General features: G+C 38.9%; 1 protein-coding gene across 2 annotated transcripts in view; it reads right to left on the bottom strand.

Moving 5' to 3' along the window:
- CDH6 (cadherin 6) overlaps positions 1 to 18,471 on the bottom strand; it is a 130,953-nt gene extending 112,482 nt beyond the window's left edge. The window contains exon 1 of one of the 2 annotated variants that reach the window (XM_082453742.1): positions 18,275 to 18,471. The gene's annotated coding sequence lies outside the window, so the exon portion shown is untranslated. The other variant, XM_082453743.1, reaches the window with a different exon arrangement.
- Between the last annotated feature and the right edge of the window lie 934 nt (positions 18,472 to 19,405).

The following is a 19,405-nucleotide window of genomic DNA, read 5'->3' on the forward strand; positions in this document are numbered from 1 at the left end:
CTGGAAACCTTCCAGGAGAGACCTGCTAGTCTGACGTTTTCTCCACTCATGTTAGGGGAAGGACTGTGCAAAGGAATCAGCCTGGGCTTGGTGCAGAGCTACCTGGACTAGATTTCTGGGAAATCTAATGCCAGCTACAAAAGTGCCCCAACTGAGGAATTTAGGGATGAACCAGAGTCTCAGAGCAAAAGCATGTCAGTTAAAGTTCTACCAATATGAGTGGTATATGTACACATTAGTTTTCCACGGCCTGCCATAGGGGACCTCAAACTTTTTGCTTTCATGTTAATCAAAATAATACTGAAAAAAATCTACGTATTTCTTCCACTTTGTTAACAGTTAAAAATATTTCACTGTAAGTTTAAGTTGTTGAAAATAATGTAATTTCTGGCCAATTGTAAATATTAACAGTAAAACAAACTATCAAATCACTCTAAAAAATTTCCAGTGGAATCTTAATACAATAGCAGTTCAACAGCTACAATGCCTCATCTAAAAATATGTGCACGAGATCATTTTAACAGTCTGAAATTTTATACCATTCCTTCTGTTATGAGCTCCTTTCCATTCAACTTCCCCCACATATTTTAATCTAATGTAATTTTTATGCTTGAATGTCTTATATTGATCACATACACTTTGCAAAAATTATGTATATGAACTGAAATTTGAAATAACATTTTTTTCTACAAGTCTCTAAGTAATACTAATTTTATTCTGACTAGACTATTATTCTTATGACACAAAGCAACTTACACTGCAAATTTTTATAGTTATATAATTATATTTATAAACATAAAAGTAAACTTTATATGATAAAGGCTAATTCTCATAGATCTAGCCCTATGGGACTGCAAGCATAAACCCTGCTGGCCTCAGTGCCAGGCCATCCAGAGGTGTCCCTAGGGTGGCAGCCAGAAATCCGGGCTCCAGGTGAGGGTATGAGGCCCTGTCTGGGAGATACTGCCAGCTGTAAAGAGGTGGAGGTCAAGTGCAGAGATGATGGCATGCACTGGCCTTTGTTCCCTGAGAGCAGGGCCCTGGGACCCCAGTTCTGGGCCAGATCTGAAGCCTGCCCCTCAGCCCAAGTTCCAAGACAGACAAATGGGCCTCTTTCTTGGAACGGGTAGGGGGTTTCCCTGTGCTGTCCCCGCAGTGCCCAGGGTGGCAGCCTGCCAAGAACTCTTCCCAAGATCCAGGAACGTAAGCCCCCGTCACCAGAGGCGGGCAGTTAAGTGTCCTTGGGCGGTAGCCTTGAAAGCCCGGGCACCAGGCGTGCGTGAAAGCTCCCACCCGGAGACAGGCGCGAGGAACGGCGGGAGGGGGCGTGAGGAAGGGGGAGGGGCACGGGGAACGGGGGGAAGAGGCGCGAGGAAGGGGGGAGGAGGCGCGAGGAACGGGGGGAGGGGGGCGCGAGCGCGAAGGCGGGAAGATGGTGCTACGGCTGGGGCGCGGGCTGAGAGAGCTTAGAGGTGGAGCCTGCCAGCCTCCCTCTCAGGAGCTCCACAGCTGCCCCCAGCGTATGTGCCAAATCAGAGGCCTGCCCTTCAGGCAGAAGCTAAGCCGCGAGTCAAGCAAGTGAAGGGCTCCCACACGGATGCCGGCGCCTCTCGTCTCCGCCCGCGCTGGGCCTGCGGCAGGTGAGTCCTGCCCCTGCGAGCCCCGTAAGAGCCGATTCTCTGATCCGTCAGCCCTGTGGGACTGGTGGACCGGAGCCCGGTTGGTCTTCAGAGATATTTGGGGGGCCTCTCTTCGGTGCAGGTGCGGGCGGTGGGGTTCAAACCCTTCGCTCCTCAGGGAGAAGCTGCGGTTTTGAGTTCCCTCCCGATTTGCCGCGCCGGGGGGCTGCGGTTTAGGGCGGGATGGTGCCCCGACGTCTCCTACCTGTTTGCATGTGGGTCTTCTTTGGTAGGAGCTGCTCAGCCAGGTTTTGGGTTTTTCTCAGAGGAAGTAGTTCCGTCTGTGGCGGTAGGTTCCCTGTGTTCGTGGGAGGAGTGCGGTCGGGGGCCGTCTGACGTCGCCATTTTGAACCAGAACCTCGTTCCCCTGATAGAGGTGTTTTTGGTGGTGGAGCTGGTGTTGTGTGTCTGTTGTGTACGTGCATGTGTGCCTTCTCATGCCAGCGCCACGTGTTTCCGAGGCCAGAGTTGTGGTCTCTTGCTTTTTTCCTCCACTCGTTGCCACATGGGCAAGGGCAGCTGGCCGGCAGGTTAGAATAAGATCCCGAAGAGAATGATGTGCTGAACAGAATTCATATCTACAATTTTTACTTCATTTTGAATGCAGTTAGTTCACACCTTTGCAAACCCAAATGAGGAGCCCAGCTCGGGTTGCAGATTTTCTGGGGAACGGTGCTGAAGAGGTTTTGAGGAAATTCTGAATTTAAGCCACATTTGGCACATTCACTGTGTCAGCCAAAACCCGTTTCAGTGAGTAGAATTATGGGCATGTTGCCCTCAGTGGCACATTACGTTGGTGACATAAAAAATGTGCATCATTTCAATTAGTGAAATTAAAAAAAAAAAAAAAAAAAACAAAACTTGTAGCATGTTAAAAATACCCAGGACCCTCAAATTGATTGAATGTTTGGAATAAGTCACGATAACAATAACAGCAGCAACAGAAACACCTAATATTTTGGGGGTGCTTCCTACATGCTTAGCATTATCTCAGTTACTCCTCACAACACCCTTCTGAAGTTGAAACTACCATTATCCTCATTTATAGGAGAAAAATGCACTAAGAGAAACATCCAACAGGGTCATCTGCCCAGCTGTGAAGTATTTGTACCTACACAGTCAACCTGGGACTCCCCTTGTCACGCAAAGTAGGACAGTTTAAGAGCTCAATGCCCCCTTTCCTCAAAATTTCACATGTAACTCATCTCCTACTTAAATTTGAAGATTTTATGGTCATGGCTCCTTAATTCTGCCCCTAAATTGCTTGGCAAAAAAAAAGACGTTTTTATCATAGTTAAACAATTGCAGAGGTGAGTGAACTCACTGTGGCAAGGTCAGTTCTAAGGGAACACAAATAAGATGAAGAAAAAAATGTAAGATTTTAGACTTTATTACAGGATGTTTCAGAACATCCTGTTGTGTGGCATACAGCACATCCACATAAATGCATTTGTGAAAAAGCAACCCCAGAACCTCACTTTTGCCTTAAATTACCAAAGTAGCAGGGGCAGCACTCTGTTGAGCTTTCATTTTTACATTTTGTAATTATTTCTCATACCGTTTTGACTTGGATTTAGATAAACATCTGCATTTCAGCTTAGTTGCCTTTCAAATAAAACCGAAAAGAAAAAAAAACATTCTTAAAGAAAGATTTGGGGTATTTTTAGTAAGGCAGAGAAAAGAAAATTGTTTTGTGATGCTATTTTTAAACAACACTTTTTAAAGATTTCTTAAAGCTCCAGTGGTTAGGACAGTGCTAAAGGCAAAAATGTTGCTTAAGAAAACACTTCAGAAAATGCTAGAAAAGTTAAAGCCCAGGCCAAGTCCCTTGAGAGCAAGGAGAGTGCTCACATGGCATGATGTCCTTTGAATCTCTTAAGATTATTTTCTAAATGAGACTATGAGAACAAAATGAAATTATATTTCCCTTCCAGCTAGTTAATCCTCAATTCCCTAGATGAAAAAAATGTTTTCTTTTTGGACAGTGATGTATTTCTAGTCAGTAAATTCCCCAAACAAATACACCAAAAACCCACTTCATGCACAGAGTAAAATAAAAGATAGGAACAGAGGTCATTAAAATGGTTTAGTATCATTCTAGTTGCCATTTTGCAGGTACTCCTCACTTGATGGAATAGGGGGGGTTTGGTCTTATTATCTATTACCTCTAAAGCTATGGTTTATGAAACTGAATTCCATTGAATCCCTCACCTATGTAACACTTAGATTTTCACTTAGAGTAATACTGATTCTCGGGCTAAATTGTAGTAGACAGGGTTTGTTAACTACCCAACGTCCATTTCTCATCTTCTTTCTTCCTGATAGAATCACAGTTTTGTCTAGGTATCTTTCCTCCCCCAAACACACACACACACACACACTCACACTCACACATACACACAAATCAAGGGAAGCTGATCCCAAGAATAGATCTTTAGTCTAAAAAGCCAATTAGCACATGGGATTTCCCAGCAATTAATAATATATTGAGTGGTCATATGTCCTGAACTGGCTCAGTCTGACTGAAGGATACTACCCTTAATCCTTGATTGTGAGAGAGGTTTTTCTCTCTCTTCTGCTAGACAAAAATAAGGAAGGATGTAGTCCCAGTAGCCACTGGCAATCATCTTAAAGTTTGAGGGAAATCATTGGTTGAATGTCATTGATGCTGAAGATGGCAGGAGGGATAAACAGAAAGATCTAGAGTTTTTGATCATTCCAGTCATCTATGGATCACTTGGAATCTGTGTTTCTATGGACTGTCTCTTTTGTAAAATATAATTGTATTTATTTCTTTCCAATTTGAAATGGGATTTTTTTCTCACCCATAGCCCAAAGCATCCTAATACACAAGCTGAAAATACTTGGTGAGAAAGAGTAAGAAGTAATCAGATTTTTAGGATGCTGAACATCAATTACTATAGCTTACTTTTGATTGCCTTTCCTCTGTTAGTAGGCGTACTTACTGGCTTCCCCTTTACCCGGAACAGCTTAATCACTCCGGAAAATCCTTTGATTCTCTACTTATCATTCTAAAGTTGGGGATGTGAAGTGTGGGAGAGGCTGCACCTACAATGTTTAGGTTACTTGTGTTAACGCAAGATGTTACTGATTGAAAGTGTTAACCAAAGGAATGGTGTAGAGGCAGAGAAGCAGTGTTGGGACTCACTTTCCTAACTTTTCTGAACCCATAGTTCTACTCCCTTTCCTTGGAAGTTACAATTTCCCATAGTGGTGAGATATAAGAGACAAATTGTCCAGAATGTACCATGGTACCTATTCTACTCTAGGAAATCCACTTACGTAAAACAAACTAACTTCTATTGATTAGTAAGTTTAAAATTCTCCATGTACCTTTGACTTCAGGCTGATGGGTATCACACTAAATAGAGGAAGTATAAAGAACATCATCCAAACCTCTCCCACTTCATCTCAAACCTTACAAAACACTTCGCATGCTCAGAGAGAGCTGGGCTGAACTGCATATTTCATTGCCAAATAATATTCATAAAGATCCCATTCCATGCATTGACTGCCACTTAAGGAATGAAACAGGACTACATAATCAGTTGAATTTAATTCAGTCTATTTTGTGCAGTCCTGTTCAAGGTTATAACAAGGTATGTAGAATCTGGTATTAGACTTCCTATAGAACCTCAAGAAACATGTCTAGGGTAGGAATTTAGGGGAAAAATGATTTTGCTCATAAAACATGTACATAAGATTGTTTTGTAGATTCCATTTGATGTACTATTATGGGTGGATAATAAACCAAAAGATAACCAAGGTTTATCATGCTAGCCTACACACCAAAGAGAGAAAATATACACAGCTCTAGTTTTCAACCTGAACACATTAATAAAAGCTCTAAACAATTCTATGCCTTGGGGTGGAGTGACCAAAGAAATTGCAATTTTTAGATAAGAAAACATCCCAAATAAAAAATTCAAGTATTGTATTAGGAGACCCATCAGTGATGTGGTCTGTAACCCTATTTCGGACATTTGGCCGCAGGCACCAAGGTCATCCTGGGGCCATCACCCTTCTGTTGGGTATACCCCTTTGTTCTGGGCTGTCTAGGAGGCTGGCACTGACCTTTCTTGCTTGTTAAGTGTATTCCTGCAATATGTTCAAAGGAAATCAGGTTACAAGAAACAAAAACTAACATTCAACATGAATAATGTAAAAGCATATAAAGGTAGTCCAGAATTTTATAATGAATACTCTCCATTTCTTCTTGCAACAAACATCATTTGTCAAAAACAGTGTTAGGCCTTAGTGATAAATGTAAGACCCAGAGGCCTTGTTCTCTAGGTACTTACAGTGTGATAGGTGAGACCTGAACAATCTTGTAGATGCTTTTGAAACAACATGTTCACAGTTGTACTGAGGCTAAGTAAAGGCTATTATAAGATCATGCAGTGAAAAGTCTAAGCTGAGTCCAGGACAGGTGAGTGGAAGTCAGGGAAAGTTTCCTAGACAAACAGATTCTTGCCCTTTTCCTTGAAGATCCAGTGCCATTCAGTCAGTGAAGATGAGGGGGGACACTGGAGGTAAGCAACCTGGACAGCTGTTCCGGTGTACACCAGCTGAATATTAATACTGGTACTGAGCTTGGGTGTCAACACATTAAAGTCTAGGTTTAGCAATGGTAGACCTTAATCTATTTCATGACTGAAAGATTGAATCCTGACAGAATATCTATCTATTCATTGAATAAGTTTCTAAAATGGCAGTTTCTAGCAGTATTATTTAATACAAGCATACTTCCTTTTATTGCACCTCGCTTTATTATACTTCCCAGTTACTGTTTTTGGCAAATTGAAGGTTTGTGGCAACCGTGCATTGGGCAAGTCTGTTGGTGCCATTTTTCCAACAGCATTTGCTCACTTTGTGTCTCTTTGTCACATTTTGGTAATTCTCGCAATATTTCAAACCCTTCGCCAGCAAAAAGATTACGACTTATTGAAGGCTCGGGTGATGGTTAGCATTTTTTAGCAATAAAGTATTTTAAAATTAAGATATGTACATTTTTAAAGACATAATACTATCTCACACTTAATAGAGTACAGTATAGTGAAAGCATACTTTTTATGTGAACTGGGAAACCAGAAAATTCATGTGGCTTGCTTTATTGCAGTTGTCTGGAACCAAACCTACAATATCTGAGGTATGCCTGTATTAAATACATACTGTAACCAACTGGATGTCATGGTGTTATCTATGGCACCCAACGCAATGTCTTGTACTTAAGTGTTAATTAAATGGTTATTGAATTAAACTGAAATGCCATCACCTAAATCTTAAATTTCTTGTGTAAAATGATTTCTTGCTGAAAAGTATTTCTACTTTATATTGTACCACAAACTCATTGGGGGAATTGTAGGGATTAGTGAAAGAAACAACATGAAAGTATTCTGAGGCATTCTATTAAAAATAAAACTGTACTAAGCTTTTGGTAGTGAAGAGGGATGTGGTGGTTCTTTCTAAACTGGGGCAGGAGGTCAAAAACCAAATCTTAAAATGAATAGAGACCCTATAAATCATAATATACTGAAACTAAAGGCTAATTTCCATGTTCATGTAAGATGCAGGTATGGGGAGAAGACAAATATAATCAACTCTGAATGTCCTATTCATTTTATACAAAGCTGGCACTATTGATTGGCCTTTTATTACTAGAGCAAGCTTTCCTTCACTTTGCTGTCTTCCTTCACTTTGTTTTCAAGTTCTGGCTTCATGCTTAGGAAGTCCATTACTATCCCAAGATTGTAAATATATATTTACCTAATTGTCAGTAAAGTTACAGTTTTATTTTGCACTCTTAATCTTTAGTTCTTATGGGATTTATCTTGTATAGAATATGAGGAAAGAATCTGTTTCCCTCAAAGTGCTAGTGTATGTTGTCTTATCACCCAGTGTCTCTCCAGGACTGGGCACAGGAGAGTCTCAATAAATATTATAGAATGAATAAATTAATGAATGCTGAGTCTGAACCTTCCAAAAACTCTTGCCAGGTTTCCCCTGGGACCAACAGTAAGTGATTGTAAGACTGACTCAAATTAAAGTGAAAAGCCTGGCCTAAAGCTAAAAGGCTTTTGTGAGGCTGATATCTGCTGCTTTGGGCTATAATTAATTGATCTAACTTGTTGTGGGAATATACTGATGAATTCATTGAGGCATGAAAGGGAAAGATGTTAATTATATTTTTTGAGTCCTGAGAAAAATGTACACGTTATATATATTGCATATATATGTACGTGGATATATATATATGTGTGTGTGTGTGTGTGTGTGTGTGTGTATATATATATATATATATAAATCTCTACACCTTTGACATTATTTTTGGATTTGAGATATAAACATTTGAATCTATCCATCTATCTACCATCTATTTGGGTATATATACATACATATATATTAAGCATAAGAGGCACTAGAATTTAATATTTAAAAGTCTGGGCTATCAAGACTGCCAGGATTTAATTTTAGCTCTGACAAGTACTAGGTGTATGACACTGGGCAAGTTGCCTAAGTGCTCTGTCTCCCAGTTTTGTCTTTAAAATTGGAAGATTGACAGTATTTACTTCAGAACATTGTTGTGAACATTAAATTCACGTAACCATTTAGAATAGAGCCTGCAATATTGTAAGTGCCAAGTGTTAGCTTTTATTATTATTCTACTCATTTTTCCCAATAATCTTTCTTATTTTTTCTCAAGTAATAGATTCAAAATATTTTAAAAAGAACATTTAGGATTATTTGAATGAGAGGTAAAAAAAAAAAGTCACTTAGCAAAAAAAGCAACTGCTTTATTTATCATAGAAAATATACAGTAGCACACATGGATACTAAAACTGTAAAAGAAAAAAAATTCAGAAAGAACAATGTTTAGTTTAGGTTTGAATTCTGAAAAATAAAATACGTAAATTCAAAGTGTAAACTCAGAGGTAACATCCTGTTTCCAGACACAAATTAAGAATTAAAAAATCAAAACGGCAGACTTCTGTTAAACTGTTTAGGAAGGCATAAATTGTTAATCAGGCTCAAGGCAACATTGTTTAATACCAAGTTTAATAAAAATCTGCCTGGAGGAAGAAGAGGTCTGGTGGCCAATTTTGAAAGCTGAGTAGCTCTGTTTACATGCCTAGTCCCTCTAGCTCTCAGGACACCATTGATAGGGTTTCCTTTCAAACTGACTCCTTTTAAAGGAGTCAGAATTATTAAAAACTATAGCACAGGATAGAAAAGTTATATTTTTTCACTGGTGTGAATAAACTTGAAAAGGAAATAAATTGGAGAAATATTTATTTAAGAGAATCTTTTGCAGCTTGTATGAGAAGAATTTCACAGTAAGCATTTATTGAGCCTTCACTATATGCTTACATTTGCTAGTGATGCCTTCATCTTAAAACTGTGATCTTGAGATGGAAGAAGTGATATTTTAAAACCATTTTCTCCTTTCTTCCCAACCTGTATTTATTCATTCCACAAGGCATCTTATATTTGTATCATGTGGGCTCTCGCTGTACAGGGAATCAAGAAAATTTCCTGAAGTCTTGGCACTTGGCACTTTTAGGAGCACTTGTCAATCAGGTGAAAACTAAATTGGAAAGTATTTGACAAGTGCAGTATCTTCTGAGGAGTCGGAGCCTTGTGGCTGCTTCTTTGGATTGTTGAGCCCAAATTTCACTTGCTTTAAAGTCTTTCTTGATAACATCATGGATATTATTGCCCATTTCTTAATTACAAAGCAGGGCAGGTTTGGCTCTTGTTTTCGTGATTGGTTTCTCTAAACAGCCATGATTATCATATGGAGAAAGAAGAAAAAATAAGCAATTAAAAAATCTATCTTAATTTAGTGACAAATTGGGAGGCAGACATATGCTCTATTAATGTTCAGAACATCCAGGGTGCAAAGCGAACTTCTTGTTGTTTGGTGCACAATTAACCCAGCATAGGGTTTCAATAATTTCTCCCCTCTCTGTCCACTATATAAAAATCTTTCATTACATCACATTAAACTCAGTCGCTTGAGAGCATTTTACTCTTATGTAGCTTTCAACTTCATATTTTAAGTAAAGTAACTGTCCTATTTAGCATTCTATTTGGTGAAAAAGTGGTTATTCACACGATTACTAGATATCTAGCAGTGTCCTTCCCTCTATTGGGTCATCTCTTAAACTTAATTGCATTGTCGTTTTAGAACACAAAGTACACACATGTTTAAATTCAAGGGGGGAAAGTTAAAACATAAACTATGGTGCTATTTGTAAAGATATTTTGGAATGTGGCATCTGAGAATTTAAAAGCACATTGAGGAAGAAAGGGAAGTATCGTGACACAAAATTTTAAAATATGGGACCTGTATTTGGCATGCCTGCACTTATTTCAAAGGCAGTTTACCTGCAGGTAAATACATGTTCCTTGAATGCAAAAATTATTGCAGAGCTGGTACTTTCTGGATCTGGAGGTTTGGGACCACCTCCTCTTGACGACAGTTACCAGTAAATGACCCCTTCATTCTGCTGTCTTAATTACGACCTGCCCCAAACACCTCTCTTTTGATAAAAAGGAATATGAGTCAGAAAGAGAGTAAAACTGTGGCACTGATCTTTATCACAAGGCCTTCCTCATAGAATTTAATTCTTTATGAAACACTGACAAAATCCCAACTAGATACTTTTGTACAAGTAATTTACTAGCGAATAATTGCTGGAAGATATAGTAGCTCTACTTGATTCAAATTAGGATCAGCAGTCATATACCAGTCTTGGTGAATTTTATCATTTTACATTGGTGATTACTTAGTCTGACCACACGGTTTTGATCAGTGTTAGATCAGAACCTGTTGCTAAGAAGAGATTAGAATATTTTAGTTGAATGTGAAATTGAGCAGTGCCAAACATTTTATAAAATGGATGATAGTAGATTAATAAAACTCTCTTTTTTTAATCCTGCAAAGGCGGTTTAAGCTTTGCAGCTCAAAATATGATAAGCTCATTTTCATGACTGAAATCTGTACTATAAGCTAGAAGGCAATTGCTTTTTGATGTAACAACACATACCTTAAAATACAAATTGACACCTTAGAAAATTTGTGTTAGTTCACAGTTATATGTAGTTCACTTTTAGGAAAAAAAGATACCCCTTTAATAATGTGTACAGTTAAATTGAGCTGGGTTTTTAAAAAAATTAGATATAAATTTAAAAGTTCTTGTTTTCTACTGAATAATCCACTATGTAATCAAGTAGACGAATTCATTGCTGATGACACATTCTGGCCATCATCTTGGCAAAGCACAATTTTGGAGGACCTATTAATATAGTCAAAGGTTGTATTAGTATTCCAAATGTTATTATTAATCTCTATAAAGCTTAATTAAGGGATCAAAAGATAACTTTTGTTTGAACGACTTTATATTTTGGGCCATCTATTTGGCTTATCATTGTAATTCCCCTTTAGTTTTTACTCATCCAAACAAGTAAAAGACTAAGTCAATCATTTTACAACATTATGTTATTCATTATCTAACCCAGTGGTCCTCAGACTTTTGGATTTCACGGAACATTAACAGTTATTTTTTTAAAGGGGGGAGGGTTGACATTGGGTTGCTTGCAGATTTTAATTTTGTCAAGGGAAAAAAACAATATAATTTATCGATACACTTTCGTGAAAAAACTGCCATTGTAACTCCAAAGAAGTGGGAAGGTCACTGAGTCCTTAAATTGAATAAATTGAGAGTTATGAAAAACATAATAAATAGGTTGTCATCATGTTTCATATCTGATCACTGACCAATAAACTTTTTCTTTTTTGGGCAAAGATGCACGCTTGACTTTGGATAGCCTGAGGAATTACTGATTTAGATAAAGTTCACTCAAAATTACCATCAAGCCATTACAAATAAAACAAAAACCTACATTTTTATCATGTGCCCCAAGTAGTGGTCAAAATTTTGAAGGAAAATTTTAGTTCTTCTTTGCAATAGGAGCTTTACAAAAGGTATGAACACATAAAATTCCTAAGGATATCTAAATCCTTCTTTTCTCCATAAGTTTCCATGCCTGCTCCTTCACAGTATATTTGTAAATAACAATATTATAGATTTAAATTTCCTCTTTCAATTTTTAATGCCAGAATTGAGTGGAGATGATAAAAAGTCATAATACTGCACAACTAGAAGTCAAGTTACAGAAGACATAGATAGAGATAAAGAACAAAATGAATTTAGTTTATCCATGGACAAGTCACTTCATCTCTCTGGTCATCAGGTATCTCAAATGTAAATGAGGGGCGTTGGGTAAAGTCATCTCTAAGCTCCTTTCTGTGTCTCACATTCTCTGAGTATATTTCTAATTGTCAAACTGTCCATGAAGGCTGGATTAACTACATGACTTTTTGAATGGTGGTAATAGAAAGAATAGAGTTTAATGAAAATGGCTTATCACTGTCAACCACATATAATATTATTGTATTGTTAAGAGGATGTCTTTCTTCCTTTCTCCTTCCTGCTTCCCCACCTCATCCCTTTTCTTGTAAAATTTTACCTGGTAAAGACATGATTCAGAACAAACACTGAACTGTGATGGGAATGAAATAACAAAACTGTGGTCATAAAAGAAGAAAATAACTATTTTTACCCACCAGAAAAGGAAGGAAATAAATACAGTCTTATTCAACTCTACCTACAGTCCCCAGAGCTATGCATATAGTGAGTTTGTCAATGCACTAAGAAAGGACTGAGGCCCTCAGGGGGTGCAGTGAGGTTGCGAAGCTCCCTGTCAATGAAATAAATAGTTGTCATGTTTAGCTACCTTCCTGAAGTATCCCCTCCAACCTGAGGCCCTCTCTGAAGGCAAGAGAAGATAATTTATTCTCTTATAAAAAATACCATTATTATGCTCAGAAAAATGGCCCACACAATCCTTTTTACTACAATTATAAACTCTAATCCATACTTCCAAGTGGTTTTTAAAAATTGAATAACCTACAGACATTTTCCTCAGCCTTAAAAATCTGCTTTGCTCTGCTCAGAATAATCAAATCATTCCCATGCTCTCTGCTGCTTTGTATTTCTCAGAGAGTCACACTTTTACTTCTAAGATACCACAAGTGTTTGTTAACAGCACATTCATTAAGTGCTTGGCTCAAACAAATTTCCTAGAAATTCAAACCAAAAAAGGGCTTAAAAGGATACAAGTATAACATTTTCCTATTGACTTACTGTATAATTATTAACATACAGAATGCATGTAAAATACTTAGAACAGTGTGTGACATGTAGAAAAGCTCAGTAAAGGTTTATTATCATTTACTTTATAATTATCATCGTCATTATTTGGATGTATAAAAATTCTGAGCTTACTGGTATTTTTTTAATCTTGGCTGAATATATATATATATATATATATATATATATATATATATATTCACATACACATTTTAAAATATATTTGCCATATTTGTTATCAGTCATGTATGGGGTAGGGGTGTGCTGTTCTTCTAGTTCAGTCTTTCTTCACGCTATACCACATACAGAATCCAAATGAATGACTTATATTTGGTCTTTATCACTTCTGGATACTTTGGGTTGCAGGTGTCAGAAGGACACACAGTATATCTATTTAGCTCACAGGACAATAAAGATAATAGAAGGAAAGGAGTCGATATTCTTCAAAGCACTAAGAAAACCTTTCTTTGATTCTGCTGGGATTTCAGACCACTTTTTAAAAATGTACTCCTCTGCTTATTTTATGATCCATGCAGGATCATTTCCTTTAGATGGTGATTTTTTAAAGGATAACTTTCAAATTTGCATTCCATGGTAGAGAAGCATAGTATTTATAAACATGTTAATGATGTAATCATGTTTATAAAGTTGTATTTAATAGTAGCAATATTTATAAAGTGGAAAATGCACCCTGTATAAAAATGGCAATTTTAATTCTATTTCTATTCATATGTTTTCCTGTTATGTAAAAATTCACCTCCTCATCTCCTTTCATTTTACTCAACTGGGACACGTCCTCAATTTAATTTTTTCTTGCTGTTTTCCATTCCTATCATTTATTAGGTCTCCTGAACATCTTTTGGGCAGATCTACCAAATTAGGGAATTATAGAAGGAGAAAAACACAGTGCTTTTTCAAGTGATGAAATATGAAGATAAATTATACCCTGTGGTGTGGCTAGCTTTATGTTCCTCATCTTCTACCTGAGTTGTTCTCTTCCACAAGATAGCACTGAATATGGTAGGAAAAGCTTGGGACCCATGTTGCCCATTTATACTGCACATCAAATTTAATAGTAACATTCTGGCTTTAATTAAACTCTTCCTCTAATAAATCTCAGCAAGGTGATCTGATTAATAGAGGAAATGAGCACCCAGCAGTTTTAGTGTAATGATATTAAACAGATGAAACAAGGTAAAATAATCTCTAATAATCTGTGAGAATGGGGGACACAGAACCCTCTGCATATGCGTCCACTGCATGTGTGCTCACAGCATTCATTCTTCAGTTAGTTTTCTTTGTTGGAAGAGTTAAAAATTTCCTGGATAGTTCAGTCTTGAACAGTTAGAATACAGACTGTATCTGGTCCCCTCTGACCCAATCATTTTGGCTTAAAGAGCTTTACTCCATTTACATCTGTAGTAAATGAAGGTGTACCACCTTTTTGAAGGATTATTTATACTTTCCCCCTCTTACCTTCTCTCTCTACTTTGTGAGTGATGGGGTTATAAAGACTATCTACTTTTGGCTGTATACCTTAATTAGGGAAAACCTTGAGGTTTCTCATCTGATTGCTTTGAAAAGGGGAGCATTCCTTAGGAATAGGAACTTTAAAAAATGTAGGCCGGTTTAATCTTCATAAGAGGATAGCTCAAACAAAAATATTGTTTAGATCTAGGAAACTCTCTCAAAGTCTCATCTGTGTTCAAAATAAAACAAAAAATCCTAATGGAGAGAAAAAAAGAAAAGAATGAAGAGAAAAAAAAAAACAACCCAAACCCTACATTTCTTTATTTCTTCTCTAAACAGTGTCACAACTGGGTGCTCTGTGTGTAGGTGAATTTTAATTTTCTTCTTTCAGCAACTTCACTATTAGCATGATGTTCTTGAGTCTTTGTATTTAGAATCATTATTCAGAAAAAAATTTAAACCAGGAAGGTTTGATTATCTACGTTTTCACCTTTTTGTGAAGCAAATAAGGTAAGCTCAGTAGACGCTAGCTAGGCTGAAACACTATTAAAAAATGCAATTCAGACTGAGTTACTGCTCGTTATTTTTATAAGTGAGACCCTAATTCTGATCGACCCCAAAGAATGGGCTGCTGTGACTAAGCTAGCAGCAGAAGCAACTGGCTTCTGCCGGATGTTATCTCATTTGGAACACATTTCAAACTTTAGAACAGATTTTTAAATTGGAAGTTGAAACCTGCAGACTGTCAGCAGAAAAGGCTGATTCACCACTGTAGAACTTATCTTACTATGAGTTCCAGGCAGAGTTTTTTTAAGGACTAGGTTACCTAAAATGTGTTGTGATACATCAAAGAGAGAAATAAAGAACCCTTCCTGGAATAAGAGTGACACATGCATCTAAGCATCTTTTGGACTTTTAATATATGCTTATTTGAATGGGGACTTCTTTAAAATAGAAGCCTCTAGTTCAGTATAACTTGTGTATGTTCATGGATCTCTGAAAGGTTAATTAATTTTTTTCTGCAAATATTGCTTCATATATGCAATATGAACCCCCATGGTGGGGGTTCTTCATGTGGAGCTTTTTGAGCCATTATTATTATTGGGTAAATTTGAGTGAAAGAAGTACAGTCTTGGCAAAGTTAAAAATAAGGAACATCTTATATTGATAGAGAAGGGAAAGCTGTTATGTGTGTATTATTTTAAATAACAAAAGCCATGATGCAACTGAACTGCAGGGAGAAATGCATGGTGTAACCCACTAGAGGTCCCTTCCAACTAAAAAAAGTTTACTTAGTTCAAAAGATTTAGCCTCTGTAAGTTGGCATTCACGACTGCAAAACGAGTAAGGGCCAGAAGGGGGGACTGCACATTTTACTTCCTTAGGGAGAAACATGGTTTCATTCAGGTTATTTGTCATATTTTATCTCTTTTTTTTATCCTTATGTAGCACAATCACTCAATTAGCTCTAGTTAGATATTCAGAACCTGTTGTTCCAAGTTACTGATACATTTGTAAAAAGGAAGTGTCATTTGATGTCCTGGTACTGTAGTTGTGCTTTCTAGAGATATTAGCCGTTTGAAGTATCTCAGAGCAATATTTTGCAAGATAGATTTTTGCTTAAAAAGGAAGAGTGCCTCAGATTAAGTTTTTACTTGCAAAGCTGATGGAAGTGGTGGGTGGAGGAGGTATTATACACATTTTCTGATAGTAGGCAACTTGGTAGAAAATGATTATGTTTCTATATATTACCTTTGCAGAGTTAGCATTAAGAAATGTAATTGCAATAAATGGATGTAAAAGCCAGATAGTAAAGGGCTAAAAGTCCCTATAGAGACACCAGTCTGTCACTTATAATGGTAGCAAAAGATAATTGTAGACAAGTACAGAAGAACTAACCATTGCTGTTTTCCTTCAGAAATGTATTGCTGCTTCTCATGTTTTTCTGAAGACATGGGTTACTTCCTCTGCTTCTAAAGTATGTCATGAACCATCAAAACAGGTAGAAAAAGATCTGCCTTTTATTTCCCCCCAATACCTTTTTAATTAGAGCACACCAAAGAGCAAAAGGGGGTGAGATACAATCCTGTGTGATTGCATTTTCCAGTAAATTGTTAGATTTCTTTTAAGTTTCTGAGCTCTGCATTGAAAATCTGGCCTCTGGCATAAACTTTGCCCTCCTCCTACTTGATCATATCCCTTTCTTCACACCACTTGTTTTATGGCTCTCTAAAAAAACAGCCAGCACAGAGCCGTGCAAGTGCTGATACACAAAGGATGATGCTCAAGCCAAACTGGAAGAGATTTTTTTCTTCTAAAGTAAAATACCAAAGGTTTTCCTTTTCAGGGACAGGCATCAGCAAGAAAAGAAAGGAAATAAGCAATCCTTGGTAACCGTTTGTATAAGCTTATTTGTTCTTCATTCTTAGAAGAGTTGTGCATTAACAAGGTATATCCCTGTGTTCCTTTTCCCACACAGGGAGGATTTTGCACCCCCTGGATTATAACCACTCAGAAAGCCCATATTTTGCATGTGCACCCCTCCAAAGCAGTCAGACATGTACATATCAGCCACTCCAGCAACATTTTTTGCAGGAAAAAACCTCTTCTTTCCCACATTATGTGCTTCAGTAAGTGAAAATGAATATTGGCTGAGACACGGGATAATACACCTCCATAGTGTGAATATCATAATTAAAATGTCTTTACAAAAAAAAAAATGAGGGAGAGAGAAATGTGTAGCTATTCCAGATGATTAAACTTCTTGGTACTTGGATGTTCTCTGTAGTTCACTCAGGTGAACAGCCCTTGCACTAACAAGGACCTGCATATAACTTCCCATAAAATACAGATTTTATTGCAGCAGTGACAACACTTCTGAGTACGACGCTGACCTTTCCAGCATCTCCCATCTCGAGATTTCCGATAACTGTGGGCCTAAGAATAACTACAGAAGTAATCCCAGCTCTGCAATACACAACATAGCAACGTTCCCTCTTATTAAATTCCGTAATTAACGCATTGGGGGCTCCAATTTTCCTGCATCGGACACCTAAAGCGAGGCGCACTTGGTTTGTTCTCCAACCAGTCCGGGGAAGGCGTTATCCCCCAGATTTGTGCCTGGCCAGCCTTGGAAGAGCACGAGCGAGCTCCGTCTTCCATATGACTTTTCCCTGGACGGTGTGCTCCATTTTCAGAGTCCAACGTTGGACTTTCCTTGCAACCTAAGCATTTCTGCCCTATGTGAGCCGGCAGGCGTTGCCCCCAGCGTGCAAGCTAACAGTTTTTTTAAAGCTTCTTCTCTGAGACAAATCATCTCTTTAGCCGAAGTTTTCCTTATTGGGAGCATTCGGGAGTTCTCAAGCTACCTAATTTTCTGCTTTAGCCCACAAACCAAGAAATGTAACTCGGCCAAAGCAGTCCCTGCACAGACCCTTGTAATGTGGGCAGGTGGGAATAAATCAAGCCCCAAACGGCTCTGCGGGTCCTGCACGCACCAGCGCCCTTGGTAATTGACCAGCCAACTTTGCAAATGCCGGAGCTCCCTTGGCAGCCTCTGCCGGCGGAGAGAAAGACAGTGGGTTCTTCCCGGCGGCCCCGTCACATATGCCCCCACCAAGCCCCGCCACGGTCTTACCAGAAGGCGGAGGAGCGGCGCCGAAGCTCCCCGGGAACCGGCGCCCGTTCTGGGCAGCGGCAGCAGCGCCGCCCGCGCAGCCGGACCCGAGCGCCCGCCCCGACCTGGGCTCGCAGGCTGAACATCCCTGCCAACTCCAGCGTGCGGCACCCAACGGGCGGAGATGGCTCTCATTCTGATTGGCTTCCATCAACGCTACAGAATTAAAAAAAGAAAAGGCATGCACCATCGCCAACTGAGACCGAACCCACCTCTGCTCGCCTTCCTGCGCCCGGGGAGACCCTGCGACCCGCCCAGGCTGCTCCTGCCTCCGCCGACGCTGCGGTCGCCCGCTCAGCGGTACTTGCTGTCGCGGCTGAAACTGCAGCTCTCGGGACGAGAAGGTTACGGGCTCGGGAGAGCTGGCTCTTGTGGGCACACACTGATTTGCAAGTGAATGAAGTGGGAGGGAGCAAAGAGAGGAGGACTTTGTTAGAGAGGCCCAGTGCCTGCCCCCGCCCGCCCCCTCCCCTTGACAGAATGACTCCCTGTGTTTGAAGTCCTGAGCAATTCGCTCCCTGTAACACTCCCTCTGCCCCAGGCTTTCCTTTCTTTTCCTTTATTTTTTGGAGGGTAAGACATACTCAGAACTTGCATGACTTCGTCTGTTCCCTCCTTTATACTATCAAAATGCACCTTGTGCTATTATCAGCAACGGTTGGATATTCTTTTTTTTTTTTTTTTTTTTTAACCGACCGAGCAATTACAATTCCCAGGGACACCAGTACCTCGTCGCGCTATCAGTTGGTCAGCTTCGTGTTATAGCACGCATAACATGCACACACATAAAACAAACCCGGTCTCCTGAGATAACAATACTGACGGCTTTTCTTCACAACATAAACAGGCGTTCTCCAGGCGCAAGCAGGCATAGAATCAGACGCGTCTTTCCTTCTCTCCTTCCAGGAAGACAGGTTTTTCACATAGTCCTCTGATCTCTGTTACTCTTTCGGAGTGAGTAACCCCAGGATGTTGTAGAGTGAAGCCATGCTTCCCTGGGCTTGCAGAAACATTCAAATCCCAAACCCTTCAGGCTCACCACTGACTTACGGCTGATTCCATCTTTCTGAATGAGTTAATACAAGAACGCAAAAGACTTGCAGAAGAGTGTATAATGATATTCAGGTCTGCTTAACAGTTTAAGATGAAAGTTCCTGAAGTAGGATAATCTCCAAATTAAACTATTTGATGCACATAGCAGTTTGCATAGCTATATTTACAGTGACCAAAAAGTAATTTCTAATATTAGGGAACTAAGCTGCAAAAATCTTAAGCATGTCAAAGTATTATTAAGTGAGAGTAATGGTTTTCTACATAGAAGATATAGACATGATGGAGCCAGG

The sequence above is a fragment of the Balaenoptera physalus genome, assembly GCF_965194825.1.
Source record: "Balaenoptera physalus genome assembly, chromosome: 3".
In the NCBI taxonomy this organism is placed as follows: Eukaryota; Metazoa; Chordata; class Mammalia; order Artiodactyla; family Balaenopteridae; genus Balaenoptera; species Balaenoptera physalus.